Source organism: Dreissena polymorpha, chromosome 1 (assembly GCF_020536995.1).
Source record: "Dreissena polymorpha isolate Duluth1 chromosome 1, UMN_Dpol_1.0, whole genome shotgun sequence".
In the NCBI taxonomy this organism is placed as follows: Eukaryota; Metazoa; Mollusca; class Bivalvia; order Myida; family Dreissenidae; genus Dreissena; species Dreissena polymorpha.
Genome location: NC_068355.1, coordinates 13,067,460 through 13,073,489, shown reverse-complemented (window position 1 = coordinate 13,073,489; position 6,030 = coordinate 13,067,460).

The following is a 6,030-nucleotide window of genomic DNA, read 5'->3' as shown; positions in this document are numbered from 1 at the left end:
GACAAAGTTTCATGAATATTGGACAATAAATGTGGCCTCTAGAGTGTTAACAAGATTTTACTATAGCCATATATAGCCATATGAGGAAAAATGCCCCGCCCCTTGGCAGCCATGTTTTTCAAGCAAAGGTTACCATTTTTGAACTCATCCAAGATCTCATTGGAAAAAATCTTCTGAGCAAGTTTCATGAAGATCTGAAAATAAATGTGAACTCTATAGTGTTTAAAAGATTTTACTAAAGCCATATAAGGAAAAATGCACCGCCCCCTGTCAGCCATGTTTTTTCAACCAACCGGCATCATTCGTCCAAGACATTATTGGGATGAATCTTCTGACCAAGATTCATGAAGATCAGACAATAATTGTGGCCTCTAGAGTGTTAACAAGATTTTATTATAGCCATATCAGGAAAAATGCCCCGCCCCTTGGCAGCCATGTGTTTCAAGCAAACGTAACCATTTTCGAACTCAACCGTCATATCCAGAAAAGACATGTTCTGACCAAAGTTCATGAAGATTGGACCAAAAATGTGACTCTTAGAGTGTTCACATGTTTTCACTATATACATATAGAGAAAACTGACCAGCCCCCTGGCGGCCATGTTTTTTCACCGATCTGGACCATTTTCGAACTCTTCCGAGATATCAATGAAACCAATGTTTCCACAAAGTTTCATGATGATTTGGCAAAAATTGTGACTTCTAGAGTGTTCACAAGGTTCCTCTAAAGCAATATAAGGAATACTGCCCCTGGCGGTCATGTTTTTCAACGGACCGGAACCAATTTTGAACTCAACCAACATATCATTTAGACAAACATTTTAACAGAGTTACATGACGATTTGGTATCAAATGTGACTTCTACAGTGTTCACAAGGTTTTTCTTTTTGTTGACCTAGTGACCTAGTTTTTGACCCAGCATGACCCAGTTTCGAACTCAGTCGAGGTATCAATGGGACAAATGTTCTGACCAAGTTTCATGAAGATCGGACAATAAATGTGGCCTCTAGAGTGTTCACAAGGCAAAATGTTGACGACGGACGACGCACGACGGACAAAAGGCGATCACAAAAGAAGAAAAAACATTACACTTCAGTGTGGATAATCGTCATCTTAAATGAATTCATTATCAATTAATGGCCAAATCAGGTGGGAATCGGACAACAACAACGAGCGAGGCCTGGTATAGGGGAGATAACCATGGGTTATGGTTAGGGTTAATGCTAATCCTTACCCAAACCCGACCCCATAACCCTCTCACCTCCCCTTACCCTAACCCTCTAACCTCCCCATGCGCATTACAATACCAGGCCTCGCTTGTTGTAGTTGTCCGCTTCCCAAATCGGCCTCGCTCGTTGTCGTTGTCCGCTTCCCAAATCAGGTGCTCTTAATTAGATACCTTTACATGCCAAACATAACAATTTATAGCCTCTGTGTGTGTAGATATTGAATGCAACAGCAACTTCAAATGTCCATATTATTATCTAATTAGCAAAACATTGAAAAACATGTCTTGTTTAAAAAGTGATATTGACCTCGTTATACAACGAATCCGGGCGATTTTGTAAGCAATGTGTTACTGACTCACTCACGAGTTGTTACTGCCTCATGTTCTAATTCTTACATGAACATTCCGATTCCTTCATCCATACATTTCTTTCTCAACAGGTGTCATATTTATTAGGAATAATCCCTGGTAGTTTGTGACATCCTAGTATGTTAAACAAGAAACCGTCGGAGACGGGTGATGCTTCCCAAAGGTTTTTTTGTCATAATATTGCACTATATATTCAGATAAAAGGAAACGTCTTAAGGGGCATAACTTTGGACAAAATAATACGATGGATGGTTTAGCAACTTAAAAATTTCAAAGGGCCATAACTCTCTAAACAAGAAATCGTCGGAGAAGGGTGATGCTCCCCAAAGTTTTTTTTGGTCACAATATTGCACTATATATTCAGATAAAAAGAAACGTCTTGAGGGGCATAACTTTGTACAAAATAATACGATGGATGGTTTAGCAACTTAAAAATTTCAAAGGGCCATATTTTTTGAGGGGCATAACTTTGTACAAAATAATAGGATGGATGGTTTAGCAACTTAAAAATTTCAAAGGGCCATAACTCTCTAAATAAATCATCTAACCCGAACCCACAAATAACATGCGCATCTCCTCAAGGTAGTTAAGCGTCCCATAAAGCTTCATTGAATTCCAGTCAGTAGTTGGGGGGACAAGAATAGCACTATATGTACAGTTAATGGAAAATTTCAAAGGGCCATAACTATTTGAAAAATAATCCGACCAGAACCCGCTGGTAATATGCACATCTCCGCTTGGTAGTGAAGCTTCCCATAAAGTTTCATTGAATTCTGGTCATTAGTTGCTGAGAAATAACCCGGACAAAAATTGTGCACGGACGGAAGGACACACGGACAGACGAAGTGGCAACTATATGCTCCCCCCCAAAATTTTGGGGGAGCATAATAAATCACCTAACCAAACCCACAAATAACATGTGCATCTCCTCAAGGTAGTTAAGCTTTCCATAAAGCTTCATTGAATTCCAGTCAGTATTTGGGGAGAAATAGCCCGGACAAGAATTGCACTGTATGTACAGTTTATAGAAAATTTCAAAGGGCCATAACTCTGTGAAAAATCATCCGACCAGAACCGGCTGATAATATGCACATCTCCTCTTGGTAGTGAAGCTTCCCATAAAGTTTAATTGAATTCCTGTCATTAATTGCTGAGAAATAGCCCGGACAAAAATTGTGCACGGACAGACGGACACATGCACGGACAAACGAAGCGGCGACTATATGCTCCCCCTAAAAATTTAGGGGGAGCATATAAATGCTTTTGATAACGTTAATTTTACTTAAAGGATTACATTGTATTTGACAAAAGAAATGAATGTGTATACCACTGCACCAACAACAAGAGGCCCATGAGGGCCTGAATCGCTCTACTGCTATAAACACTGTGCAAGTTTGGAAGAAATAAGATGGAAACTGTGTACTAAATCGCGCAAACAAGCATTTTCTCAAATTCAAGGGGAGATTATTGTGTACTTATTTCTCAGATACTGCTCATATTCAATAGGGTTCAAGTCCTCATTGATATAAAGATACTGTGCAAAATTGGAAATAATTGGATGAAAACTGGAATTAATTGCGTAAACAAAAGGGATTTCAAAATTTTCTCATATTCAAGGGGAAGTCATTCTGGACTTATTGCTTCGATATTGCTCTTTATACAAAAGAGTTCGAGTCATCATTGATACAAAGACACAGTGCAAGTTTGCCAAGAATTGGATGAAAATTATGGACTTTACACTCTCAAATTCAAGGGGAGATAGTTCTGGACATATAACTCCGATATTGCTCATTTTCAATAGGGTTTGACTCGTCATTCTTATAAAGACACTGTGCATGTTGGGAAATAATTGGATGAAAACTGTGGACTTGCATAAACAAGCCTTATTTCACAATTTTCTTAAATTCAAGGGAAGATAATTCTGATAATTTTACTCTGATGTAACCCATTTTCAATAGGGTTCGAGTCCTCATTAATGTAAAGACACTGAACAAGTTTGAAAAGAATCGGATGAACACTGTGGACTTTATCGCGTAAACAAGAAAAAGTCTAACGCACGGACGGATGACGGAAACCACGCCATGACACATAATTCAACATTTGGCCTTTCGTCCACACACCAGGTTTCATCAACATAGCTGAAGTACCTTATAAAGTTATTTCAGCATCAAGATTCGGGAAAACAAATAGTCTCCTCCAATGAAACAGGTAGGGGGACTCACAAGCTACTACTAATAATTAAAGTGCGTTTCATTGAGTATCGGACTTAACTTCCTGCGAATGTGTGATGAACTGCTTATTTTAGGGCTTATGATATAACATGTTTCTGTTAATCAAACAGGTTTTCTGCTAAGACTTATTGTTTATGAAGATTTATATGTATATAAACTATATTTTTACCTACACAGTTGCAAATATATTACAGTGCAATATGAACACACACAAAAAGGTGGAATCCCGATTTGCTGAAATGGCTTACTCCTTTAATAACAAACAAGCAAATTCGTTGAATTGATATCCCCCGCCAATATGCTTCTGGACACAAAAGTATATATTTGACACTCAAAAAAGCATTTTTTCAAGATACAAAGGGCCATAACTCGGTTATTAACTGATGTTGTACAATGCCATTTGGCGTGCATCATCCTCTTATCCATATACATACTCATACCAAGTTTCATTAAAATCCGCCAAAGCACGTCCAAGATATGGCTCCAGACGGACAACACCAAAACAATATCCCTCCGCCAATGGCGGGGGATAACAAGTATGGAGCGTGTTTAACACTTCTTAATGTTCTGTTGATTGAAACAAAATCAATAAGCATATAATTTCAACAGCTGAAGTTCACAAAAATGTTAAAGAATAGTGCCAGTGTTCCTGCTTGTACTGATTTTTGTTGACCATATCAGTACATAATGTTATAAGCATGCAGAAAGTAGAAAGCTGCAAGTATACAGAATGATGCAAATGCATTAAACAAGAGGGTCTGAAAGGCTCTAAGTTGCTCACCTGAGATACAAAGGAACTAACCTGTACATTCTTTGCAGCCCAAGATATCATTAAACAATTATTTTGACCAAGTTTCATGAAGAGTGAGCTATAAATGTAACTTTTCAAGTCCTTACAAGGTTTTACTATAGCCATTTAAGGATAACTTCTCTGGCCCCTGGTATTCAACAGACCGCAAACTATTTTAGAACTCATCTAAGATATCATTACAACCAATGTTCACACCAAGTTTCATGATGATTGGACAAAAAATTGTCACTTAAAGAGTTTAAGTTTGTTACTTTAGCCATTTGATTAAAGGAAAAATGCCCGGCCCCCTAGTGGCCATTTTTTTTCTACAAACCTAAAACATTTTCGAACTCCTCAAAAATAACATTGTGACAATTCTTCTAACCAAGTTTCATGAAGATCAGACAATAAATGTGTTAACAAGGGTTTTACAAATTAAAGACATATATAGCCATGGCGACCATGTTTTTCAAGTAACTAAATCCATATTCGAAATTCGTCCAAGATATGATTGGGATTAATCTTCTGACTAAGTTTTATAATTATTTGACAATAAATGTGGACTCTAAGAGCATGAAAACAGTTTTACTATAGCAATACATGGAAAAATGTCCCCCGCCTCTTTCGATCCGGGGGCATAAACATGTGCTTACCAAGTTTCATGAAGATTGTACTATAAATGTGACATTTAGAGTGTTAACAAGTTTTTACTATAGCCATATAAGGAAAAAATCTCCCCCCCATGGCCACCATGTTTTTCAACCAACCAAAACCATTTTCAAACTCGTCCAAGATATTATTGGGACAAATCTTTTTAACAAAGTTTCATGACGATCGGACAATAAATAAATTTCATGAAGATCGGAAATAAATGTGACCTCTAGAGTGTTAACAAGGCAAATGTTGATGCCTCACGACTGACAAAAGGCGATCTTAATGCTAACCATGAGCACGCACATAATGCTCAGGTGAGCTCAAAAAGTTTTTCAGATTTAACGTTGACATATTAAAGTTTCTGGTACAACATCTATCATATTAAGCGTATTCCTGTGGGAATACTAGTCCAAGATATCATTAGGACAAATCTTTTAACAAAGTTTCATGGCCATCGGACAACAAATGTGTACTCTATAGAGTGTTAACAAGGTCTTACTATAGCCATATCAGGGAAAATGCCCCACTGCCTGGCGGCCATGCTTTCAACCAACCGGAAACATTTTCAAACTCCTTACTTAAAGATATCATTGGCACAAATCTTCTGACCAAATTTCATGAAGATCGGAAATAAATGTGGCCTCTAGTGTTAACAAGGCAAATGTTGATGCCTCACGACTGACAAAAGGCGATCTCAATGCTAACCATGAAACACATAATGTTCAGGTGAGCTAAAAAAAAGTGTTTCAGATTTAACAT